Source organism: Habropoda laboriosa, unplaced genomic scaffold (assembly GCF_001263275.1).
Source record: "Habropoda laboriosa isolate 0110345459 unplaced genomic scaffold, ASM126327v1 scaffold133, whole genome shotgun sequence".
NCBI lineage: Eukaryota > Metazoa > Arthropoda > Insecta > Hymenoptera > Apidae > Habropoda > Habropoda laboriosa.
The window spans coordinates 334,635-349,186 of NW_017100237.1; positions in this window are offsets into that span (position 1 = coordinate 334,635).

Genomic DNA, 14,552 nt, shown 5'->3' on the forward strand with positions numbered 1-14,552 from the left:
ACTCAATACACGCCCCTGAGCTCCTTTCAAGTGGCTCCCAAAACAGAGAAACAATTGAAAAGAAGACAACTATTGAGCGAGAATAAAACGTTTCTCGTTTAACAGGGAACGATGTAACTGTTCCTTGTTCCAACAATGCAGTCCTTTACACTTGAAGCAGCAACAACTTTTCAAGATGTATTATTGCACATATGTTTTTCTTTAACGATGTAGAAAGATCACTGGATTCAATATAGTAGAAAATATTGACTCTGCAAGACTTGAAGACGACAATTTTTACGTATCTATTATATACATGCATATTTAAAAACCTGTTTCTACAATAATTGCTTATAATATTCTATCAGAATGTGTAGCCAAATACAAATTCTGTTTTACTCAAAAGCAAAGAAAACTTGAGGGAACTTTTTTACACCAAAATGAAGCAAACGAATTATGATAAAAATTTTATAGAATACGATCAAATATAACTCGAAACGAACTCTCGATACCAAGGAAACAAAATCTAAATTTCCCCCAAACCTCGAGCAGACACTCGAACACTGTGCACAGCGGTACGAGAGCAGTTAAGATCGATCCGGAAGCTTGACATCAAATCAAACAATGAAAGACGAGAGTTTGCGGACAACAGTTGAGCCGTCAAACGAAATCAAACAGACGCGATGACGGAAGGTAACTGCTCGAATAACAGATTCACAGAGAAACGAATACAACGCTCGAGACGAACAAAGTTCGAAATGCCACTCAAGGGGGAATAACGTTTACGAATATATTCTGTACAACAAGCACGGAGAGCAAAGGGGAGGGTGATGGTGTATCGTGGCGGGAACTCACGGCCGATTAGAAGTGCCAGCCGCCCTCGACACTTTCTTCCATGCCACTCGAGGCTCTTTGGGGGTGACAACCAACGGACCGAGTGCACGCGTCGATGCTGTGGCAGTTTCTATCGAGAGAATACGACGACGAATGCTTTTGAACGGCAATCGGTACTCTTTTCAAGCCGCCCTGTGCTTTGCATTCGACTCCCTTTCGTAGCACCACCCTTACGACAACGTCCAACCCCCATGAATCACAAGCCCCTTCCGACCTACTGCTCGTGTCCTATCACGAACTAGACGGTTTGCCTCTTCGGGACAAGCGCCGACAATTTTTTCGAGCTGCAACCCCTGACCACCCTTTTTCTGCTCAACGAATCGATGAGTTTTCGCTTCGAGACTTCACAAGCCTTGACATGGCGTCCATTTAAAGTGTCCTTATACCTAAAGCAACTATGGAAAGTTAGGTGGTCTTGTTGAAATGTGAAATATCATAACATCTAGCTGTAGCTGTTTCGTTTCTTTTTCAGTGGATGTTGCGTCGTGGACCTTGATCAAGTCTTATGATCAGGAGTTCTAGCGCAGGTTGATGATTGTTCTCGTTGGTTCGAGGTGTATTAAAACTTCGTTGTTGGGTTAGATGTTTTTTATTTTGATGTTTTTCCTTTGGTTAGATGTAGATGTTTTGATGAATTCTTGGCTTGATTAGATGTGTTTTAGATGTTTAGTTGAATTTGGATTGTTCGTTTCGTGACGATGTGTCTCGTGCACTCGTCTTACAGTGATTGACGGTTTTCGGGTGTGTAGGTGTATATGTAGACATTAGGTTGGTTCTGATTGGTGGTTGTGTCATGGAGGTGGAAAACATGGTGCGTTCCGCTATTGGTAACGAATGTTTTATGGTCCCGAGTGTCAGACCTATTGTCTGAGTGTCGCGCTGGTGCGTCCACGGGGGGTATATTGCGGTCTGCCGAACGTCGGCACCTCGGTCTGGCGGCCAAATGTGACTAAGTTGTTTATTGCTATAATCCGCCGAACCGAGACTTCGTTGCGTCCTAATCAGGTCGCAACAGTGGAGATGTAGGGAAGGTTGTGTTAATCAATAGTTGCAGAACTTGTTTTTGAAGAACTTTTTTCACAAGATGTTCATCAAAAGGGGAGACGAATAGATTTGTCTTAGCAATGTTAAATTTGCCAACTTTATCTACCTTTTTCTCAGGAACCGTTGACCTTTTCGCTGTTGAGTCCGTACGTCGTACGGGCAAGCCGAAAAAGACACTGTGTAGAGCTCAGGAGTTTGTCCCCGAGAAGGGAAAGGGGCAAGAAATCATCTATTTAATTAACAGTGAAAGGGTTAAAGATACTTCCTACACATTTTTGGTCCTTGTTATGCATATTTATATGTTATAAATTAAAGATACTGCTTGGAATGAAAAATTTAGTATGCACTTAAAAAATTACATACGTTCTTTTTTTGAACTTTTAAATAAGAAAATATTAATAATGGACGAAGCAAGACACAATAACTTCTGGGAAATCAGGATTAAAATAAAAGAACACTGTTACTTCTTTTTTCTATTATTATGTTCTACGTTTAAAAAATTTTGTTGAACGAGGCTTTGTACCTTCTCTACTAAAATAAATAAAATCACTTTTCCAAATTCTACATTTCATTTGTATTATACGTATACATGATCTTCTTCATCGATAATTGCATTACAGTTAAATACAACAGGTTTCTTCGTTTTCTACTTCTCCTGAAAATTTTACATTTTGATATCCTAAACGTTGTGTTTTGCAACCCTTCAATTGTTTTTCCTAAAAACTTTAATTAAGAAAACGTAAAGGAAACAGAGGTATCTTCGTCACATTATCGAGAATCTCTAATGTATAATATTTACTTGTAACAAAATAAAAAACACTTAAACTGCGTTATGTGAAACACTTTTCAAACGACAAATCCAAACATAAAGTAACTGAAACGACGAGTCCAGCTCGTCATGAACTTTCTTGAGCAAACTGACAATGACGAGCTGCACTCGCCAGAAGTTATTCAGAGTTGAAGCTTTTTATATGAGAAGTATATGTAAGTCATAGCGAGTCCTTTGCTTTGATACATTTGTTTGCATGCTTCTAGTAACAGTTTGAATGTAATTTGTATAAATCTACGCAGCCAGTATCGCGTAAAGTAAATGCACGACACGACATACTAATGAAGTGCAATAACGGTTATTTTAATAGTGATATCCGTCTATAGAAGTCATATATTTTTTCGGAGGTGTTGAATCTTACACTCGAAGTTTATTAGTACTTTTAAATAAACCCGAATATAAATGAGGATAAATATATATATTTACATTGTTTGAAACTGTTGCAAATACATTAGCATTGTGCTGAAACGCACTTTTTTCGTTCAAATACTAGAACTGTAATATTTTTGTTAAACATTATTGAAGAATTTCATGTACATGTATTGTTAAAGTATTCGATGTGCCCGCGTGCGGAGACCCCCCGAGCGTCAACGGTTCTTCCCGAGAGCACGAGTGGCTTGTGCCGTTCCTCTCTCGCGCGCTTTTGTACCGTCGTAGCATCGCGCTGCATGTAGGATATATCGTGGTGTGCTTAATACCTCCTTGATTGTTTCTCTATTCGACCACCTCGCAGAACTAACAACCCAACATGTGTAAGAAATGCGAGATTTCGGCGGCGAAGTGGTGGCCTGGACTTTGTCACCCAGGAAGATTGTTAAAGTATTCGATGTGCCCGCGTGCGGAGACCCCCCGAGCGTCAACGGTTCTTCCCGAGAGCACGAGTGGCTTGTGCCGTTCCTCTCTCGCGCGCTTTTGTACCGTCGTAGCATCGCGCTGCATGTAGGATATATCGTGGTGTGCTTAATATCTCCTTGATTGTTTCTCTATTCGACCACCTCGCAGAACTAACAACCCAACATGTGTAAAAAATGCGAGATTTCGGCGGCGAAGTGGTGCCCTAGACTTTGTCACCCAGGAAGAGAAAGCGCGCGGGTACCTGAGGGTGCCATAAACTAAGCCCTTTTCCCCGGAAAGTCGAACGAGGGGGCTCCAACGGTTTTTCGGAGCAACGCGGAATACGACGCGGAGAGGACACTTTGGAAATAGCCGTCGAGAGAGATGGACACTTAGCAGTCGCTTAGAACTATAGTTTAATACATTTTTGGTTAATACCCTATCCTGTGTTAAATTCATTTAAGTTGTGCTTACACATGTATGAAACAAATATTATTTTTACTAATAAGAAATTATTCGAGCAACAAAACCGTAAGTTTCTATATCAATCCCTCCTCTTAAAACTAAGAAAATTAAATTGTCTGTCAAGGGGTTAAAATGAAACATCGACGCCTATGAAACATTTTGCTTCCACAAAACATAACAATAGCACGAAGTAATTAATGCAGCAACAAACAGAAATATTTCATAAAGGTATAGTTTTATTCGATTGTTCCCTGAACTACACTGAAATATCATTAAAAAATCGACATTTCACGCAGTACTTGAAAATTTCACGAGTAAATTAAAACCCAATCGGATAACACGGCCCACAGCATAGTAAACTCCGAGTGGCGTTAATCAAATACCCTTCTGAACGCGTTTTCATAACAAGTCCTTCACAATTCCCGCCTCGATATTCCCTGGAAAAGCGGTTCGATTGAATATCGCCGCGATGTCGAGCTATTTATGTGAAGTGACGAAAACAGGAACACAAATTACTTTCTACGAGAGAGAGAGCTCTTACTAATTCTGGCTTATTGCAACGACAATAATATCGATCACGTGCCCTTCGATCTGACTGAATAAAACGAAATGAATAATAGAGGAAACGAGGGTATTGGCGATAGTGGAGACGAAGAACAAAGAGAATGAGGAACGGGATCAAGTGGAAGAGAATTCGAAAAGGAAGCAGGATAAGAAAATATTTATGAACGAAACTTCGGTTGCTTAGGACAACTGGTGAATCTTATGGTGCGTAAGTAATTACATAATGTACCTACTTGTGGAACTCTGACATCGATCCTAACAGAAATATTTTGGCTTCATTTATGGATAGAGATGTTGAAGAATATCTCTTTCCTTTGAATGATTCTAGCTTGTTTTAACTGATCTGACAGGGTAAAATCTCGAACTGATAATCACCGATATTGATGAAACTTTAGGATATAGTAGTATGTGTGGTTGTATAACACTTGATAATAAGTTCAATAGCAATATATTTTATAACAATAACTATAAACACACGTAAAAAGAAATGATAATAATTTGATCAACGGTCTCTAAATATATCTCGCAATAAATTCGCACGTACTCCCTGATATCAATAACAACGCGCTTCTCCTGTTTTACCCCCAGTTACCCTGTATGATTCGCTCGTTTACCAAATCTCGAGACGATTCGACACACACACTACATTCACGCCATCACTCACAACTTATTATTAAACCAATTCCACAGTATGTACTAAGAAAAATATTTGACACGTATTTTCTTTATCGACAATTATCCAAGGGGCGAAAATCCCTCTCGAAGGTGGTTGTAATAAACATATTTATTTGAAACATTCCTTTTATTTTTTTTTATTTTTCAAATTTGTATTTGTACTGTTCTTCTGTCTCTAATAGTTTTCAAGATATTAGACTAAATATATTTACTACCTTCAAACTGAGGGCGATTTTCACCTCTTCACTATGGACAATTGCCGATATGCGTAAAAAATTACGTATCACCTTTTTTTTGAAAATTACTATACACCAAAATTTGGGATGTTTCCTTGTAAAGCTGGTTCATAAGTGTAAAAAACTTTCATAGACTGTCTGAAAGGCTACTCTACTTAGAAAGTTTCATAGAAATGTAGATTGTTTCTTCAATAGTAAATGTCATAGTAAAATTATAAATTTTAGGCAAAATGATCTTTCAGAAATTGAAACGAAAACAAGAGAATATGAGACACGTGTTGTTTAAAACTGAAAATAAAATGAAATGAATTGGTAATAAACATGCTAGCAACATGATAATGCACATTCTTATTGCAAAAGATAAGAGTTAACGCAACTAAACGTCCTTTATCCATTGTAAGGATATTTAGAACAGATAGTAGACAGTGTTGAAATAAAAACAGCAATTGTATGTGTTCGGTCGTAAGAAAAATATTTTGCCGAAAAAACGGATTAGCCGTGACGGCCAACATATTAATTTATGCGCGCCTTACTAGAAGGCCCACGCACCCCGACACCATGTGCGCTAGGCCCAACAGAAGAGGGCCAGGTGGACCCTAAAAATCACCATTAGTCGACTGAACAATGGGACAATTTTTATAAACAATTCGTACCCAGAATAGACGTACCCAGAACATAGGAACACAAGATAATGAGCTTTGCCTAAAATTCATTAATTTCATTCACGTTTCGCAAAGTCTTTTGCAATTTAGAAGTCAGTGTAATTCTATCTCGTTAGCAAGCTGAGATTATCAGCAAAAAGGTACAGTGACGAATATCCTTCGTTTGGGTAGAAGAACGCGAGCTTACATGAATGTCTAATACAGGGTGGGGCATAGGAATCTCACGATTTTTTACTGTCGAATACCGTCAATTGTTTCAACTGACGTTATGGAGTTCAAGACAGGGGATAGCTTATTTGATGCCAATTGAATTATGGAACAATGGACCGAACAACATTGTGCATTCGTAGTAGAAACGTATTTTGAAAATAGTGAATCAGTTATCAGAAGGTAGCGATTATTTCGCATACATTTTCAAATTCCGTATCGTGGCTCTGTTCCTTGCTCTAACTCGGCAGAGTGCTTCTGCATTGAAGAAGCCACCCGGTGCTGCTCATACAGTACGAACTGTGGAAATATGAGAGCAGCAATCCAACAAGATCCATGCTGTTCAGCCAGGAGACACGCCAATGCTTTACAAATTTCAAGTCGAAGCCTTCGTAGAATTTTGCACAAGGACCTTAACTTACAAAATAGTTGTCGTTCAGCAGCTAAGTGATACAGACTTGATTAACACGTTCCGTGCCGGACCGATTTTCGGTGACTTTCCGTTCACGCCGCGTGGGTCGTATGCGCCCCACGTTGTCGAGACTAACAGTTTTGCTTTTCACCCTATATGTCTTCCAATATTTACAAGATTGCAAAAATCATTGTTATCGTGAAAAAGGTAACGTTCAAGATACGCTATAGAGCAAAGGGAAAATGTTTGTTTTAACAAATTATCGCCGTAGTTGCACAGTTTAAGTCAGCGGAAGGAAAAGGCCGAAATATCAAATGGTCTGAACGGAAAGTCCAGAGTGGGGCGTATGCGACCCACGCGGCACGGAACGTGTTAACTGTTTGTTTACTTGTTAATTGCAGCGATTCCTAACGAAATGATCGAGAGGGTAATAGTAAATCTTCGAAATACCAGAACAATGTCTGAGGAATGGCAAGACATATCTCACTGGAGTCCTTTTAAAAAAATAAAATGGCATGATTGTATTGACACAAAGAATTTAATAAAATATTAAAAACTTAAAACTCTATTTCATTTAAAAAATCGGCAGGTTCCTGTGCCCCACTCTGTATTTACATATGTGGAGAATATGCTACGTGCAGTCCTGCCTAAAGCGACAAGAGAAACGATGGTGAGGGTCAATTGGTTAGCGTCCAATTTTTTCTCCAGTCGAATTGTATCTTCCGATATTTGTAAATATATTGCACACTACTGTTAGAACTGAGTTCACATCATTGTCATCCTATCATCTATCCAACATGCATGAGCTGGTCGAAGATCGCGAGAAGTATTCCGTAGAGTGTAGAAATTCCCATTGATTCGTCGCGTTGACGATCTCCTGCGATCCTCCTTCTGGTGAGATATCTTTGACACTTCGGACAATCTGTGCGAATCAAGGACCAAGGTGACGCGAAATTTCCTCCATGGAAATCAACTTTGTCGTGGCAGATGCAGAGGACCGTGTTTGTAGTCTCTTTGTGTGCGTCGCCACCGAAAGCTCTCGAACGAGCGTGTGAACACGGACGATAGAAAACAATTGTCGAAACGTCGATTCCTCGCGGTGGAATAAAAGATCGTGTTGAATTTTCTCTTCCCTCTGAAACGATTTTTGGTCACATTTTAATCGACCTATTGCCCCCGACTCAATACGATGTTTTTTCTTCTTTTATTTAAACATTCGTAAATCAGCTATTGAAGATATTGGAGCAAAACCTGGTACTTCCAAAAATGAAGATTTCTTAGGAAATAAAAACACTGTCTCAAAGATCAGATGTGCAATTTTCTTTTTGGTTTACTTATAGTTTGCTATGCTTATAAGTCTTATAAATATATGCTTTGTGTTGTGGCGGGTACGTCGTCGTCAACAAATCCTTACCGAACCTCGTTCTATTCTTCCACGCGAACTTTCTCTTTTCCAACTCCTTCAGATTTTAGTTTCCGTTCTTTTGTCTCTCCCCGGGTTAAGACTTGCTTTCGTCCTCGAGTGGCCTAAGAAGCGCACATGTGGCATCCAGGTTCGCACGAGGACGAACGAATTTTCCGTTTCCACCACTTTCTCCACTTCTATCTTTATCTATCGCTACTCCTGTCTCCCTGTCCTAACAATATAAAAACCCAGTACGCCTACACCTCCGGACAGTTTTTCCTTTATTGACGTACCCACCGAACCGCTGCCGCCGGGACGAGTAACAAAATAAACGATTGTATTTCCTGAGCCAATTGCACGCCCGTACGACCATAAATTTGTACTTTAATAAATTGAGGTGAAAACAGCAAATTACAAATTACAATTTGTTTTTAATTTGTTGTCTCATGAAAATGATTTTTGTCGGCTAATAAATTTTACCAATAATTGACCAATTACAATTTTTGAGACGACCGATTTTTGTATCGAATTTTCCAATTTTGAAACTGAAGTCAATAACTTTCTCCGATTGTATATTCGGTCAATTACAATTTAAAACATCAATCATTCAGAATAGACGTGTAAATAAACGTTCTTTGAATTAAAGACTTTAAATTTTTTATCAGTATTCAGTAACGTAGCAGCAAGCGTTATTTACATATGTACCCTTTGCGGCTCGAATTGTATTGAACGGTTTATACTTCGTAATTTTGCTATATTTTCAAATTTTAACTAGTAATATTAACTAAAATACAACGATACATTTACGTTAACTGGAGTTCTCTACAACGAACAATACTAGAACAAAGTAGAATGTCAAGTCCCTAGGGTAAATCCCTAAAAGAATCCATTGGACAGGTGTATATTAAAATTAAATTTTTCTCCTTTTTTTAGGAATTGGTAATCCAGCAATTAATTTCATCACGGTTCTCAATTTTTTCATGGAAAAATTGAATTCGTACTGTAAGAGTATGCTAACAGTTAGTCAACCGCGCGCGCCACGCCTGACCGTACGCTGTTTGTATTTTACAAAAGCAGAAAAGGTATTTTATGAATTACGAACAACTCCAGTTCAAGGCAGACTTATAATAAAAGAAAAAGTAAACACGATAAAAGGCAACGCGTTGCTAAGAGAAAAGTGGGAGATCTGCTCGGTCAAGATCATGCATTTTACAGTGGGGAGATCTCCCCATTCGGTTGGCTAAGTGTTAAAACGAGCGTTAGGACTGACGTTGTTTTATGATCCACAGACCGGGAGGTCTGCGACGAGGTCCAGTCTCAACGACTTGACACCTCTATGACGCCGACAAGGGCTGGGTCAGGTAAGACCCAACCACGTGCTCGCGGATCTTGCCTCATGGAAACCGCCAACACCTTGCGAGATTTTCCTGGAGGTAAGGAAGTAGCGTTAAGATATAAAAGGACGTTTTGAAAGAATGAAGAGAGCTTTTTGCAAAGTACTGTCGCGAAGTAGAGAACGAAGAAAATAGAACAGACGGCCGAATAAAGATAGTTTTCATTTGTTTTTGTTACACATCCTGACTTTATTATTTTACCGCGAACACCTCCCTTTACAATATTACAGTCAAGAGTGACGAATTTTTTAGCGTTTTGTATTTTCCCGCTTCGATTAACGCGCTTCTATCAAAGTCACGACGCGGTAAAGCGAAAAGTAAAGCTTTGCGATGAATAGGTTTTGTTAGGTACACCGATATGGTTGTTCAATTGATTTTGCGGATTCGCAAAATTGAATAATCAACTGATTTCTCAGTTAATTCAGAACTGTACAGGTAACGAACCGACGCGCAGGTAAGCCGATGTTTAGCACGTAAATTAGCTCATAGTGTGCACCTGTTTACCGCGGTCACATAGAAAACAGACGGTATCACACATTCTCCTGTACCTTTCGATACTGTGTATAATTACATATGCCCGATTGATTTCAAATATATCTCACATAGCGGAGTCGTTTATTCTGAAATATGGATACCTACATATGTAACATGTAGATATTTGAATATCGAATTTACTGTAAGATCTATGGGTCACAATCAAAATCATCACCTTGCTCATGTCTGTAACTGCATAAGTTAGAGAAAATTTGTTCGAACAAAAGTTATTTGGATAAAAGGAGTCATTGTACGATGATAATTTATTTTGCGAGTACAATTATTTATAAAAGCTTCAATAAAAATTTCTCTTACGAGCGACGATTTTTATGTTACTTCAGAAGCTACTGTTAGCAATTAAATACAAAAATAGTATGATATAATACAATAATTTAAAAACAGGTACAAACACTTGTGGCAAAGAATATATGTACAATGTACATGGATGAGCTGAACACCTAGTAAGCAATTTTATTTGTCAGAAAATTGATCATACGGTGATATTTTTCATAGGAAATAATTTTCATTGAAAACATTATTTTCTTATTTATTTTGTAGTTTTTATCGATCCACCCTCTGTATTGAAAATATTTGCAGTAAAATATTAACATAATCAATTTCGAAGAATGTATTTGTCACAGTATGTTTAAGAGATATTTAAATTCTGTAAAATACAGGTTGAACTGTTTAATCTAAAGTTAATTTCTACGAAATCCGCTCGCTAAATTCACACTTTAACGTGTTCCATGTCAGTTGGAACGGTACCTAAATCAAAAGTAAAACTTCGAACAAACAAGTCAAGAAAATCCGTGGTCTAACACAAAGTATCATAAATCCAGCACAATTACCATTCTTCCCTAATCAAAATAGTCTAATACAATTCTTCCACACGGATTCGAAGTCCCATTGAAACAGCGACTTCCCCCTTGAGCACGAAACGTGTTGAAGCATCAAACAAGTTCTAACGACGTTATCACCGTCACATACCACATTTCTAACATTAACTGACCAAATAACTAACTGCAGCCATTACCACTGGAGTAAGTTTACAGCAAGTGCACTTATTCTTATATCGAGAACCCCCAGAAACTTTTTTCCTAGCCGATTATAATTACATACCAAGCACCAATAATAAATAGTCCTCACTCGTCAGATTTCGAATATCATCCGGTACATTCTTCATTTTACCCCTTCCCACACCAGCACTCTCATGCTTATTACAGTCATGCCGCAAAATCACGTCCTGAATAATAATTAAACGCGGTTAACGTACTTCACCAGTTTACGAGGCACTAATTCAGCCGGTGGTTCGATCGGCAAATAAATCGCTCGGCCCGTTAGGATCACCTGATACCCCAGCGTTTAATACCGCTCTTTACAGCCCCAAGCCTCGCTAACGAATATCTCCGGCACGGTCTATCGTTCTCCGTCTAGTTCCCCGTGACACACGCGCGCATACACACGCGTGTTCTCCAAATACGCGCCGCTGTATCAAGCGGTGCGGCACACAGAGAGTGGGGAAGGGCAGCAGACACACGCGCAACAGAAAATCCGCTTACGGAAATGAGGGGTTAGTTTCGAACGTTTCGGCATGGACGATCGTCCCGTTCTAATTTCGTACACTCGCCGGTATTACGGCAAGCGAGAGAGGAGGAAACGGTACGTAAACCCGTTATACCTGGCGCACCAGCTGGCGCATGGAAAAGTAAATAGATAGACAGTACGGCGTAAAATTTGACTAAATTGGAAACTTTTCGCCGGCAGCCAGCTGCCACTGGTCGAATTGCGATCCCTACTGCGTCGCGCCCGGTGCTTTCGATGACACGGACTGCTATTAATTGTAAATTTTACACGGGCCACGCTCTCTCTCTCTCTCTCTTATTCGAATGCTTCGACAACACTGATCACTGGGGCGCGATCTCGATTAATTATAATGCATTGGTAATTGAAACGGTATCAGGTTCGTTTAAAATTTAATTTAATTGAATTATAATCGGAACTGTTAATGATTTTCGATATGGAACGAACGGGACGTGCCTGTTTTTTCCGCGATTTCCTGTCGACGGTTGCATTAGGTCGTGGATTATGAAATGTTGGATTTTTCTTTCTTTTTCTCTTTCTCTCTTTTCGTCAAAATAGATGTCATCTGATTGTAAGGTATTTTGTCAACGCGATTCTGGTAAAAATTTTCGAAGAAGAAGAAGCTTTCAAACACTCAGCTTGAGCGATCAATTTAAAAATGATTAGAAATCCGACATTTCGCGATCTAATAAATTTCTGAAGGCAAACTTTGTGCTGTTATAATGAAATAAGAATACTGAAAGTATTAACACTAGGACACCCAAGGGAGGGTAAAAAAATCTTTACAAAGTTCTAAACTTTAGTTTTTTCTCGTACAAAAACTCGTCTAGGAGGCTAATAATCTGGTTCGGTGTCGGAAAGCAATTGTACTTAATGATTGTAAGAAATAAAATTAGATATTGTGTTCACTTTTTTTTGGAATTAGTAATTAAGTTCGATGTGGACACAAAATAACCCTCCCGTGGGCGTACTTATGACATAACAACTAATCACTGCCCTGCAATAAAATATAATCTGGAACTATATATTGTATAAAGCTATTGAAGCTTGTAATGGATGAACACAGTGAAAATTTAGAGTAAATAAGCCCTTGATGAATAAAACAATTATGTTTCATGCGATTAGATTCGTACGTCAGGTGTTTTTAAGTGAAGTGCCATTTTGTTTTAATACTCATTTTTATATTTTCTTATACATATTTTATTTTCTCGTAACATGTGTATTACATAAATAATACATAATATGTGAACATAAAATGACCCTGCCTTAGGCTAACCTTAAACGTTTCAACACCTTGGGCGTCTTAAGGTTAATGGGATAAAAGAGTAGCGTTATTTGCCGAAGGAATATTTTAGCTTATAGGAATCTTCGTTGTACACGAAACTCGAATAAGTTTTTTTTTAAATCCATCGTTGCTTAAAACACGCAAATTTACACCAAACAGTGACAATCCATTTTCATTTCTACCTGTATTCAATGCTGAAACTGATTACTCAGTGCACCATTTTGCTACTGGCTGTGACACTCCTCGTGTCAACTGTTTCTGACTAACACGACGTTATGAAAAATCCATGCATCGGTTCTTTCTATTATTCGGTGCGTTGTAAAATTCACTACCGCTGTAAAATGTGCAAATAAACTAGAATCGAAAATTCCACGCGGAACCGTTTGGTTACGCATTTGCCACTGTCGTGTTAAGGAACGATGCTGTGGCGATGGAGAACAGAAAGAAAGAAAAAAGAAATAAAGGAAAGAGGTAGACGAAAAAGAGAAGTGGCTGGAAATGTCATAATTGGATGATCGTCGGTAGAGAGAAGCGTATATCACAATGGCGCTTGTGGAATCACCGTTTCGCGACACATGTGACCTGCAAAACGAAGCACACGGGACACGCGCGCTCTAGTCGTGCTTGTTCTGGACTCGATGCACTCTGCATTTTACGAGCGAATGAGGAACACTCCCTGGAACCTGGACGCCTATACACGAGCCTGCAAAGACCATTGAAACGTTGCCAATAGAACGTTAATCCGGATCGTTCGCTTGTCGCTGACAATTTACTATGCCTCGCCTTCGAGCTACGCGGCCCAACGAAATGGATTTTCCGGAGAACATTTTGTTAGGGCCCGGCTACTAATGAGAATGCGATAAAACATGCCAAACGATTTTTTGGAGAAATTGGTTAACCTGATTTTTCTTCCTTTATGAGAAAAGAAATCATAGTTTATTACAATTTCTTAATCTTTAAAAGTGTTGAAAAGCAAAAATTATTAATCATAAAAAAATAGTATAGCAGTAAAGAAATAAAAGGAGAGGTATAAAGTCTAGATAAATGGATATAGAACTTTCGAGTCACATGGTGTTACAGAGGGTAAACACTTTTTCGTGTAAGCATGACGAATAAGTAATTCACTACTTCTTTTTAGTAAATTAGAGATGTAGTTTAAATTCAAAATAGACTGCTGCCCACTTGTAGCTTCATTTCAAACAAATTTCAACACCATAAAAATGAAATCGCACAAATCTGAAATTTACATACATTTTGTGGGGCATTGAAAGGAAAAAATGATTCAAATTTGGTTAAAAAAGGTCCTTTCTTCCTCAAAGTAGCCCGAAAAACATATGTGATTCCCAGATTTCTGCAACACCAATTTCGAGGTGTTGCAAATTTTTTGGCGAGCAGTGCGTAAGTTAATCGATGTTCAAATAAAAAATTAATTGATACTGTAGTAACGAAAATGGCAACCGACAAACAATGTATGAGACATTGTATTCTGTATGCACATAATCAGGGAAAAACTGCTGCAGTGGTATGCAAATCAGTATGTTCTTTTCTTGGC